This window comes from Macaca thibetana, chromosome X, assembly GCF_024542745.1.
Source record: "Macaca thibetana thibetana isolate TM-01 chromosome X, ASM2454274v1, whole genome shotgun sequence".
Classification (NCBI taxonomy): Eukaryota; Metazoa; Chordata; class Mammalia; order Primates; family Cercopithecidae; genus Macaca; species Macaca thibetana.
Window position 1 is genome coordinate 108,556,736 of NC_065598.1, and position 13,251 is coordinate 108,569,986.

Genomic DNA, 13,251 nt, shown 5'->3' on the forward strand with positions numbered 1-13,251 from the left:
ATGCTAACATTAACCTGAGGACTAACGATTAAGGTTGTGGAGGGGCCTTTGAGCTACAAGGCTTTCACAGTCAAACTGCACTGAATCAGAAAAAAAGTAAAACAGGGAGCAAGGCCACTTTAAGGGAAAAGCTCAAATTTTACATTATTTAAGAAGAAATGCAACTTTGTTCCTTTTAGGACTAGTACAAACTCTCATAGAACTTGACTGATTGCAATAAGACAGTATTCGGAAAGTGGCACAGCATTGGAAAGGTCACATATAGGCTTCGGTGATGAAAGACATGTTTAAAACCTGGTGCACACTTAATAGCTGTGTGGCCTTGATCAAAGACACATAACTGCTATTGCCTTAGTTTCCCAGTCTCAAAAATAGATATTCCAATGTCTATCTTGCAGGATTTTTAGAATTAGAGATAACACTGAGAAAGCACTAGCACAGTGCTCTCACAAACTACGTCCCCAGTCAGTGGTAGGCAATAATAATACAATGTTAATGATGTGAGGATAAGTTCTTTACCCTCCCAGAAATGGGCTAGAAAAGCTGGGATAGAGGAAGAGGGTGCCCTGTTCCTCTGCAAGGGTTACATGACTTTCAGAGACGTAGGAGAGATTCTGTCAAGCCAGAGAAACAATAAAACAAAAATGTTTTAGATAAATGAGAAGAGTGGCCAGGAGCAGTGGCTTACGCCTATAATCCCAGCACTTTGGGAGGCCGAGGCGGGCGGATCATGAGGTCAGGAGTTCGAGACCAGCCTGACCAACATGGTGAAACCCCATCTCTACTAAAAAGACAAAAATTAGCCAGGCATGGTGGTGCGTGCCTGTAATCCCAGCTACTCAGGAGGCTGAGGCAGGAGAATTACTTGAACCTGGGAGGTGGAGGTTGCAGTGAACCGAGATTGAGCCACTGCACTCCAGCCTGGGCGACAGAGTGAGACTCCATCTCAAAAAAAAAAAAAAAAAAAAACAAAAGAGAAGAGCACACTGGATGAACAAAGTTACATTGCATAACAGGCAGCCCAAAATACTGAAATTTATGGGAAGTTCAGCTGTGGGACAAGTACTTGTAATTAGTAACATTAATTTTCACATAGACCCTAAATATGCTGAGAAACTTATAGATTGTTATGTTAAATTGATCAGTTCTGCCTCTTGTTTACATTGATGAGAAGAAATGCTTTTCTAGGCCCAGAAAATCACACTGATCTGAATAATCACAAGTTCTGAATTAATGGGTTTGTGACACAGCCAGGTAAAGCTATGCTTGATTTCCCTTTATTCAAAAGCTCCTGCTTCATGACGTATTCTTCTTTAAATTGAGACAATTCCTATTTAGGCTTCTATTATCAGCAAGTGGCCCATGGATATTTTTTAAAGTTTTTTTTTTTTTTTAATTGTGGTAAATTACTTAACATAAAATTTACCTTTGTAACCATTTTTACGTGTACAGTTCTTTGACATTAAATATATGTACCTTGTTGTGCTACCATCATGACCATCCATATCTAGACCCTTTCCTCTTCCCAAACTGAATCTCTATACCCATTATACACTAACTCCCCATTTCCCTTCCCCCAAGTCCTTGGATACCATTTTTCTATTTTCTCTCTCTATGCATTTCACTATTCTAGGTATCCTATGCACGTGGAATCATACAAATATTTGTCCTTTTATGTCAGGCTTATTTTATTTAGCATAGTGTGTTTAAGGTTCATCCATATTGCAGCATGTATGGGAATTTCATTCCTTATCACGGCTCAATGATAGTCCATTGTATGTATATACCACATTTTGTTTACCCATTCATCTGCTGATGGAAACTTGGGTTGTGTTACCTTTTGGTTATTGTGAAAAATGTTGCTATGAGCATGCATGTACAAGTATCTGTTTGAGTCCCTGCTTTCAATTCTTCTTGGAGTATATACCTAGGGATGGTACTGCTGAATCATATAGAAATTCTGTTTAACTTTTTGAGAAACTATCAAACCGTTTTCTTTTTTTTTTTTTTTTTTGAGACAGAGTCTGACTCTGTCACCCAAGCTGGAGTGCAGTGACACTATCTCAGCTCAGTGAAACCTCCGCCTCCTGGATTCAAGGAATTCTCTTGCCTCAGCCTCCCAAGTAGCTGGGATTACAGGCGTGTACTACCACGTCTGGCTAATTTTTGTATTTTTAGTAGAGACGGGGTTTCACCATGTTGGCCAGGCTGGTCTCGAACTCCTGACCTCAAATAATTCACCTGCCTCGGCCTCCCAAAGTGCCTGGATTACAATTGTGAGCCACCGCGCACGGCCTACCAAACCATTTACTATAGTGGGTGCACTATTTTCACATTCTCACCAGCAGTGTAATGGGGTTCTAATTTCTCCACATCCTCAGCAACACTTATTTTTGATTTTTTGTTTGTTTGTTTATAACCATTGCAGTGGGTATGATGTGGTATTTCATTGTGGTTTTGATGTGCATTTCTTTAATAACTAATGATGTTGAGTATTTTTAATGTGCTTATTACTGGTATATCTTCTTTGGAGAAATATTTATTTAAGTCCTTTGCCCATTTTTGAATTGGTTTGTTTGGGCACCTTTTAGAAATGCTATTTTTTATCTTCTTTTTTTCATGTCAGATAGGTAATGTGCCTACCTTCTACTCCTAACAAGGTTTGAGGGAGGCACATCTCACCTATAAGTGTGAAAACCCAGTTATCACACTTACGAACCACAAAAGGATTTAGTGAGTTCCAGCAATGGAGCAGTGCAAATTATTCTCAACAAGAAAAATCAAACAAGTTTTTAAAATTAGAAACAAACTTGTTACATTTTTTAGGAACTATGGAGAGTAAATTATATATCCTAAGTGAAGAGGAAGAAACAGAGAAAGATAAAAGAACCAGAAAGCTTCGGGGAGATGAAGAGACCATAAGAGATGCTATTCTTTCAGTTGGGATAGCTAGGCTGCCATGGCTATATCGTGTTTGACTAAATGAGTGTTGGGCGAGGGGTGTGGAACAAGACTGTAAATTGAGGATAAAAGAAAATCAGGAAGAACTATTAAGTCCAAGTGATAATAGATATAAAGATTAGCATTCTAATGAAACATTGGTATTTGGTTGGAGTAAGATATGTTGTGCAAATAAAATTGCATCCTGGGGTTCATTTGTTTGACATTTGGTCTAAAGTACTTTCAGGCCAGGCATGGTAGCTCACACCTATAATCCCAGCACTTTGGGAGGCCGAGGCAGGCAAATCACCTGAGGTAGGGAGTTCAAGACCAGCCTGGCCAATATGGTAAAACCCTGTGTTTACTAAAAATACAAAAATTAATTGGGCGTGATGGTGCATGGCTGTAATCCTAGCTACTACTCTGGAGGCTGAGGCAGGAGAATCGCTAGGACCTGGGAGGCAGAGGTTGCGGTGAGCCGAGATCATGCCACTGCACTCCAGACTGTATGACAGAGCGAAACTCCAACTCAAAAAAAAAAAAAAAAGTATTTTCAGATTTCGTTATTATTTAAGTCTATTATATGCTTTTGATATGAACAAGGTAAAAGATAGTATCTCTACCTCAATGAAACAAGTCTTAGCTTATGTCTTACAGATCAAACCTTGAGGTCTGTGGCATACAACTGCCATCTGGTGACGGTATGTTCGCATAACAGCGTTAGGTATTTCATACATTAAAAAAAAAAAAACTACTTGGGGGCAGACTTTGCAAAACTAAAGTCATGATATAATAGTTAAGTGTCCCATGGGTCTAAATGAATAAGGTGTTTTATTTAAAAAAGATAACATATAGACCAGGCATGGCGGCTCACACCTGTAATCCCGGCACTTTGGGAGGCCGAGGTGGGCGGATCACTTGAGGTCAGGAGTTCAAGACCAGCCTGGTCAACATGGTAAAACTCCATCTCTACTAAAATACAAAAATTAGTTGGGAGTGATGGCACATGCCAGTAACCCTAGCTACCAGGAAGGCTGAGGCAGGAGAATCACTTGAACCCGGGAGGCGGAGGTTGCAGTGAGATGAGACTGGGCCATTGCACTCCAGCCAGGGCAACAGAGTGAGACTCTGTCTAAATAAATAAGTAGTCTTTTTTTAAAAAAAGAATGTAACATATCAACCTCTGATAATACTTCTTTATGGAAATCAAAGTGATGCAGAAAACATTTCCTATTTATTATTGGCAAAATGGAAATTTTCATGGACATAATTTATAAATTATGAATGGTTTCATTGTCCTAGTGATTTGATTTACACTTGAATATACTGTAAATGTACACAGCTGAGAAAGTGATTAAATTTTAAAAAAAGAATTGCATCTGAGAGGAGATGTTTTGTAAGCTGTAAATCTCTCATTTTAAAGTTTATAGTCCTTTCAACAAAATCAAGCATCCTTTTTTCTATTGTTGTGTAGTTCAATCTTTTTCTTTTTCCTTTTCTTTCTTTCTTTCTTTTTTTTTTTTTTTTTCCAGCCTGGCCATTTTCTCTCAAAAGATCAACCTTTTTCTATGCATGTAAAAGTCCTTAATGCTTTTAGAATTTATTTTACTTGAGGAAATAAGTTTGATAAGTCAAACCCCAAGATGATTTCAGGAGTAATAGACTTTCTTTTGAAAATAGGTATAATACTGGTTGCACAAATGTAAGTGATCTGCTCCAATCATCTAAAGTCTATAAGTTTGGTAGGGACAGACGACACAATCTCCAGCTGTCTTCTCTTTTGAGCCCAATTGTGAAAGCTTGTCTTTTTTTTTTTTTTTAATTTATTTATTATTATTATACTTTAAGTTGTAGGGTACATGTGCATAACGTGCAGGTTTGTTACATATGTATACTTGTGCCATGTTGGGGTGGTACAGCCATCCCATTACTGGGTATATACCCAAAGGATTCTAAATCATGCTGCTATAAAGACACATGCACACGTATGTTTATTGCAGCACTATTCACAATAGCAAAGACTTGGAATCAACCCAAATGTCCATCAGGGACAGACTGGATTAAGAAAATGTGGCACATATAACACCATGGAATACTATGCAGCCATAAAAAAGCTTGTCTTTTACTAGTCTCATTTTAATTAGCTGATAAGGGGAAACAATGATGAAGTGGCCTGAGGGAAAGTTCCGAGCTATCCAATTGAACATCACAAGATTGGCTCTAGAGTCTAAGAAAAGCTAAAGTATTGCTTAGTTTATTTATTTATTTATTTTTTAACTTTCTTTTCTTTCTTTCTTTCTTTTTTCTTTTTTCAGAGCGAGACAGAATCTCGCTCTGTCGCCGAGACTGGTGTGTAGTGGCACAATCTCAGCTCACTGCAACTTCTGCCTCCCAGGTTCAAGCGATTCTCCTGCTTCAGCCTCCCGAGTAGCTGGGATGACAGGCGTGCACCACCATGCCTGGCTCATTTTTGCATTTTTAGTAAAGACAGGGTTTCACCATGTTGGCCAGGCTGGTCTTGAACTCCTGACCTTAGGTGATCCGCCCACCTCGGCCTTTCAAAGTGCTGGGATTATAGGCGTGAGCCTATATTGCTTAGTTTTAAAGTAAAACAAAACAAAACAAAAAATAACTCGGGGACAGTTGGAGTTAGGAAGGAAGGAGAGTCTTTTTTTTTTTTTTTTTTTTGAGACTGAGTCTCGCTCTGTCGCCCAGGCTGGAGCGCAGTGGCCGGATCTCAGCTCACTGCAAGCTCCGCCTCCCGGGTTTACGCCATTCTCCTGCCTCAGCCTCCCGAGTAGCTGGGACTACAGGCGCCCGCCACCTCGCCCGGCTAGTTTTTTGTATTTTTTAGTAGAGACGGGGTTTCACCGTGTTAGCCAGGATGGTCTCGATCTCCTGACCTCGTGATCCGCCCGTCTCGGCCTCCCAAAGTGCTGGGATTACAGGCTTGAGCCACCGCGCCCGGCTGGAAGGAGAGTCTTAAATACCTTACTAATTACACTGGTCTGGGAAGTTTGCTTAAGAAATTTCATAATTTTATAAAGAATGCCATTTTCCTGAGGAAAACAGTCTATTTTGTTGAAATACATTAGTTGAATTTGTAAGTGACTTTTAAATCTTCTTGTAGTGCCCTTTGTGAGCAATTACCTACCTATTTCTTTGGTTCATAGGAGTTACAGGCAAGGGAGGAAGGTATAGTGTCAGGGAGAAGATTTATTCAGGCATCCACAGGAAACTCCATGGGACATTTCCCTGAATCTTACCTCCATCATAAGCGATCAAGTCTTATTATGAGCCTTAATTGATACTTTGCACATTTATCCAGTACTAGGCCTCTGACATCTTTAGTGTTAGCTTGAATAAAGTGAGTAAATAATCAAGTCTTAAAAATGGACTGATATCTGCTTTTATCCATCTGTTTTTTACCCATCTGAAGCAAGCAGTTTGAAGATAATGTTCCCCAATAATCAGTAGTTGGGAGACAAAATGGACACCTTGCTATCCATAATTTTAGTATGTATTCACAACAATTTCCAGATATCTTCTATTCTCTGTTGCTATAGACACCACACAAGTGTAGGTCTTAGTATCAAAATTGCAACAATTAAGTGGTTTCTGTGCCCCGACTTCCGTCGCATCTGGCCCATCTGGTATGGAAATAAGTTAAATCAATTTTTGCCGACATCATTTTCTCTTATCCAAGTTCTTAGAATGTTTGCAATTTATGTAATATAGCAAATCCAAATTTATTAGTCTGAGCTTCATTCACGTTGATCTCTTGTGGCACTAGTTTTTGGATTCCTGAGCCAACCAAGTAAGAATACACTTACCCTACTAAAGGGATCACAAGAAGAGGAGGAGGGTTCTAGTTGAGACCAGTCTTTCTAAAGCCATCCCCATCCCCCGTGAGTGAATTTGTCTTGGACCCTGCAGACCACCTCAACTGCTGAGTACCATCGAGTAACCTCAAGAGAAGGGCAGAGGAATGGATCAACTGATCCCTGCCTGGATTTGTTACCCACAAAATTATGAGACATAATAATTTTTTTTTTAGTTTTAAGTTTTAGGGATGGTCTGTTACATTGCAATAGATAAAGCAAAACCTAGCTAGCTTTCTACTCCTCCTTCAAGAGTTAGTTTAGGTTTTGTATCTAGGAAACGTTTTCAGTTTTCCTTTTTAACTCCCCTTCTCAGTTTGGATTAGGTGCACATTTTCTTTGTTCCCATGTCATATAAGTACTTCTTACACAGTGTTCTATATTTCTAACTTTATGCTATGTGCTCCACTAAACTGTGGGCTCTTTGAGGGTATGTCTTATTCCCCTTTGTGAGAGGAACTTACCCCAGGACTTAGCACATAGTGGCTTTTCAAAATAATGACTAAATCATAGAACCTCAGGGTTGGAGGGACTTTGGATGTCATTTTAAATAATTTGATCTACCAAATGTTTGTTCCTTCAGCCTGTGTGGGAAGTCCCTCTCATGATGAGAACTTATTACTTCTGGAGGCGGCTTATCTTTAAACAGCTCAGACTATGAGCACTTGCTTGTCAGCTTAACACTCTCCCCCTCCAATCATTTTTTTCATTCTAGTTCATCTCAAGGCTCATTTACTTGTTAATATGTTCGTTTGTGTTCACTTACCATAAACTTTTTAGTGTTTATACCATATGTACCTAACTGCATTATAAGCTTCAAATAAGGTAGCTGTCTTAGACATATTTTATTTTCCCTGCTCCAATGTGCTCCACCCAGAAGTAACAATTTCTGCTCTTAGCTGATAGACCAGTAGAATGAACTGGGTAAGAAAAAGAAAAATCACAAAAAATAAAAACAAAAAAACAAGAATGAACTGGCTGAGTATGGGCTCTGCAATCAGACATCTTGGGTTCAAATCTTGACATTCTCACATACTACTGATTATGTGAAAATAGATAAGTTGCTTAATCCAAATAAGTTTGTTTTCCCATCTGAAACAAAACAGAGAGGGTGACTTCCTTGTACATGCATTTACATAGCACTTTATGTATATAGTATTATTTATATAGTACTTAGCCCAGAACTGAAAACATATACAATGCTTAATGTGTGAATCTAATAACTCCTATAGGTACACATTTCATAGGTTTATTCATTTAAAGGAAGAAAAAAAGGAAAAAAAAAGGAAACACAGTGCCAGTTGACTAAATTAAGCATTCTATCTCATATTGAGCATTGGATAACTGCCTGGTTTTATTTTGTCTTTCTTATCTGTTTCCATCACCTATGCCTGGCTCCTTTCTCTATAAAACTTTACTATGGTGGCATTCCATTTTTTAAAGCTTATCTGCTTTTGCCTTTTGTTTTTAAAAAACTTTTACTTCTAACCCTGAAAGAGAGATAGAAGATTTGAATGTGCAAATAACCTCATCTGTACACAAGATGATGGATGCTTTTGTCACAACCTTAGATAATCACAAAACCATTTGGATTAAAGCCTATGTTTCAGTTGCAAAAAAAAAAAAAAAATAAGGCATTGTATAGACAAATTCATCACCTAATTTTATTGTCCAAATGAATGAAAATGTTTAAGTTCATACCATAAAGAATTAAGATATTATTCTATTATGGTTTCAGCCTAGCTTTGTGACTCTTCCATGTCTCAGCTTTCTCTACCGTAAAACAGTTCATCATAATTAAGGGTCTAAAACGAAGAAAATGAGAAGAAATAAAATAAAATAAAACAGTTAAAATAGTAATTTCCTATTTACCTCTCAGGATTGCTGTGAATATCAATGTAATGAGGTTTTGGGGGTATTAGGGTAGGGGAATGCTTCCTTTCCACTTCAGATGTTTTCTCCCAGGTGGAAGGACATCCATTTGTGTAACACTTCTGGCACTGATTTGTTCCTTACTCATTCTTAACTGAGGATGGGTGAGGAGCACATATTTGTTTTGCAACTTTGTTTTTTGTTTGTTTGTTTGTTTCTTTTTAGAGATGGGGTCTGTGGGGGAGAGGGGGTCTCAATATGTTGCCCTGGTTAGTCTCAAACTCCTGGCCTCAAGCAATCCTCTCACCTCAGCCTCCCAAGTGGCTGGGATTAGAGGCAGAAGCAACTGAGCCTGGCTGATTGACAACTTTGAATGGAGAAATTAAGCAAGCATAGTGCCGTCCCTTCCTTTGCTCTGCTTTCTTGGGAATAGCTGCCTGCAGGGAGCATATATTCTCCTTTGTTCTCCAGGGCTGGCTCTGTTTTCCAGGTCTAATTCTGCTGAGTGGTTAAGTCTGTAAATCTCAGGGTCTGATTATAAAGTCCACGTGGACTTAGATGCACCATATTCTTCAATACTAATTTTATGAGCAATGAAGTTGGTATTTTGTTATCTGTCTACCTTACTACTATATGCTACGTTTCAATTAGTTTCAGGACTTGAACAGGAAAGGGACTTTTTATCTGTTGGGCTGCCTTAAAGACCCCTAAGCCAGGGGACTAGGTTTTAACAATTTTCATAGTTCTAGCACCTACTGCAGTGTGTGGCACATAGCAGGTACTAAAAAATGCCTTCTTGGTGAAGCCCTTTTGAATAATGTGAAGTGCTGTTAAGTGCGTGATAATATTTGTTATTTATTTATTAACGAAGAGAAAGCTGTGCCGGGCACGGTGGCTCATGCTTGTAATCCCAGCACTTTGGGAGGCTGAGGCGGGTGGATCACGAGGTCAGGAGTTCGAGACCAGCCTGACTAACATGGTGAAACCCCCGTTTCTACTAAAAATACAAAAAAATTAGCTGGGCACGGTGGCGTGTGTCTGTAATCCCAGCTACTAAGGAGGCTGAGGCAGGAGAATCACTTGAACCTGAGAGGCGGAGGTTGCAGTGAGCCGAGATCACTCCACTGCACTCCAGCTTGGGCGACAGAGAGAGACTCCATCAAAAAAAAAAAAAAAAAAAAAAAAAAAAAAAAAGAAAGAAAGAAAAAAAGAAAAAAGCCGTGCTGGTACATTTATTTATCTCAGTTTTCTGGGGACGCTAATACCACGATATAGTTGATGCCCCAGGAAATTTGAATAACCACACACAATGTTCCAAAAGTTTTATGAAGTAGCATGGAGAGCTCGCTCCTCCTGCATATATTACAAACTGGAAAACTCAACTATAAGGCAGTAATACAATTTACTTAGGCACTCACAGCAAGTTAATAGTCATGGTTGGAGTAGAATAACAACTTCAGACCTTTATTAAGTAGTCTAGGTTCTTATTTTAATATCTGATGAATTACACTGAGACTGCATCTGTAAGATCAAATCACTAAATGTAAATGCCAGACTCGTTACTCCATTCAGAGGATCAGAAATAGTTGGATATGTTCTGGAATCTTTGGATCACAAACAAAGTCATTGAGGTAGTTTGTATGGAGGAATTAAGAGACTATCACAATAAAAAAGGAGGTGTAAAGTTATCAGAAGAGTAATTTCCAGTTAACTGCACATTTATAGAGACAGCAACAGATGTGTGACAGCTGGGTTAATTGAACGTCTGGTGGGTCTTTTTCTACATAAGATAATCCTGTGTGCATATTATGGAGAAGAAAGCAGATGTGACCAGTCAATTGTCTACTGAAGCGAATAAATGTCACCTGGAGAGTATCCTGATCTACTAAACTTAATGGTTTGTTTTTCTTAGCTTGCAAGATAATCTGGCAATTAATTTTTGGTGGTGTGGTGAATAAATTTTACATCTAAAGCACACATACTATTAAAAAAGTTATGTTGCAATTTACTATAGCATTTCCTAGTTTTAGCTTTTATTTGAAAGTTTTGCAAATCGTATGTTGCCATGAATTTCTAAAGCCATAACCCCATCTCAACACCATTATACATATATGCAAATAGAACTGAAGTCAGTGAGTTTGACAATTCTGCTGACTTGGGCTGCTAGAACATTTGCTAAGACTTGATGTATAAGAAAGAACACTGGTCTATCACTCAGGACACCAGAGATCTAGTCACTGGCTGTGTCACTCAATAATTTAGGGACTTGGATATTTACCTCTCGACTCAGAAGTCTTAGGGAAATAAAAAGAAAAAACAGAATGAATATTTACCTCTCTGGACTTCACCCAATCTCATGTATCTAAAATTAGATGATTGGGCTAGATTGTACTAATTCCTTTTTGCAGTCTGACCAGCCACGATGGGCCTGGACCCACAGTAATCAGCCATGACCACCTTTGGCTGGATTTCACTGATCATGGTTGGCCTTGACTGGCATGATGGGCTTTAACTGATTCTAACCAGCTGTGACCAGCTTTGATTGGCTCTGGCCAGCTGTGACCAGTTTTGACCAGCTTAGACTGACTGTGAACAGCTTTGTTCAGGCTTGACTGGCTGTGGCTAGATTTGGCCAGTTTTCATTGGCTCTGACTGACTTTGAATGGCCTGGAGTGGTTTTAACTGGCTGTGACTGGTTTTAAACAGTCATGACTGGCTGTGACTGGCTTTGACTGGGATTGACTGGTTTTGACTTGCTCAGTCTGGCTGTGTCCAGTTTTGATCAGATCTGAGTGGCTTTCACCAGCTTAGACTGGTTTTGACTGTCTTAGATTGGCTTTGACAAACTTTGGCTGGCCATGACTAGCTATGACTAGAATCTACCAGTTGTGACTGGCTTAGCTTGGTTATGACCAGCCTTGACTGGTCTTGATCAGACCTGACCAACTTCTGACTGGCTTTGACCAGAATTGACCCATGTTGACCAGCTGTGACAGGCTTTCACTGGCTGTGACTTGCTTTGCCCAGTTTAGATTGGTTTTGACCTGCTTAGACTGGCCATGAATGGCTGCAACCAACTTTCACAATAATTGACTGCTTTTTACCATCTTTTTTTTTTTTTTTTTTTTTGAGACGGAGTCTCGCTCTGTAGCCTGGACTGGAGTGCAGTGGCCGGATCTCAGCTCACTGCAAGCTCCGCCTCCCAGGTTTACGCCATTCTCCTGCCTCAGCCTCCCGAGTAGCTGGGAATACAGGTGCCCGCCACCTCGCCCGGCTAGTTTTTTGTATTTTTTAGTAGAGACGGGGTTTCACGGTGTTCGCCAGGATGGTCTCGATCTCCTGACCTCGTGATCCACCTGTCTCGGCCTCCCAAAGTGCTGGGATTACAGGCTTGAGCCACCGCGCCCGGCCCTTTTTACCATCTTACACTGATTTTGACTGGCTTAGACTTCCTATGACAGGCCAGGCCATCACTGGCCAAGACTGGCTTTGGCCAGCATTCATTGATTTTTGACCAGCTTAGACAAAACATGACTGGCTGTGACCAGCTTTGAACAGAATTGACTAGTTTTGACTGGTTTAGACTGAATGTGACCAGCCTTGACTGGTTGTGATCAAAATCTATCAGACTCTGACTGAATTTGACTGGAATTGACTAGTTTTTGATTGATTTAGACTGACTGTGACCATCTATGACCAGCTGTGTTTGACTTTGTCCAGAATTCAGTGTTTTTTACTGGTTTATATTGGCTGTAACTGGCTTTGGCCATATGTGACTGACTTTGATTGGAACCAACTGGTTTTGACAGGCAGTGACTGGCTTTGTACAGCATCAACCAGCTTATACCAACTGTGACCAGCCATGACTAGTTTGACCAGGATCGACTGGTTTTGGCTGGCTTACACCAGTTTTGACTGGAGTAGGTTGGCTAAAATCAGTTTTGACCAGAATTGACTGGTTTTGACAGGGTTAGATCAGCTGTGGCAACCCTGTGACTGTTCATGACAAGATTTGACTGGCTGTGACTGGCATTGGCCAGAATCAACCAGCGTTGATGGGTTTAGGCTGGCTGTAACTGGCTTTAACTGGCAGTGACTGGGCTTTGACCAGAATTAACCAGTTTTGACTGGCTTAAACTGGCTGTAAGTGGCTTTGACCAGCCATGGCTGGCTTTGTCCAGATTTTACTAATTTTGACTGGCTTAGATAGGCAGTGACTAGCTTCAAACAACCTTGACTGCCTTTGACCACTTTTGGACACATTTGGCTGATTTTGAATGGATTTGGCTGGTTTTGATCAGCTGTGACTAGCTTTGATTGGCCTGGACTGGTATTAACAACCTAGGACCATTCTTGACCAGCCACGACTTTCTTTGACCAGCCTGGACCTACTTTTTCTGGCTTTGACCAATCTTAACTAGCCATGATCAGACGGTTTTTTGTTTTCTGTTTTTGTTTTTTGAGGCAAAGTCTCACTGTGTTGCCCAGGCTGGAGTGTAGTGGTACAATCTCAGCTGACTGCAACCTCCACCTCTCTGGTTCAAATGATTCTTGTGCC

The 13,251-nt window shown here is 40.0% G+C and overlaps 1 pseudogene; it reads right to left on the reverse strand.

Moving 5' to 3' along the window:
- Positions 1-2,620: 2,620 nt before the first annotated feature.
- On the reverse strand, positions 2,621-2,730 carry LOC126947057 (uncharacterized; annotated as a pseudogene).
- Positions 2,731-13,251: the final 10,521 nt, after the last annotated feature.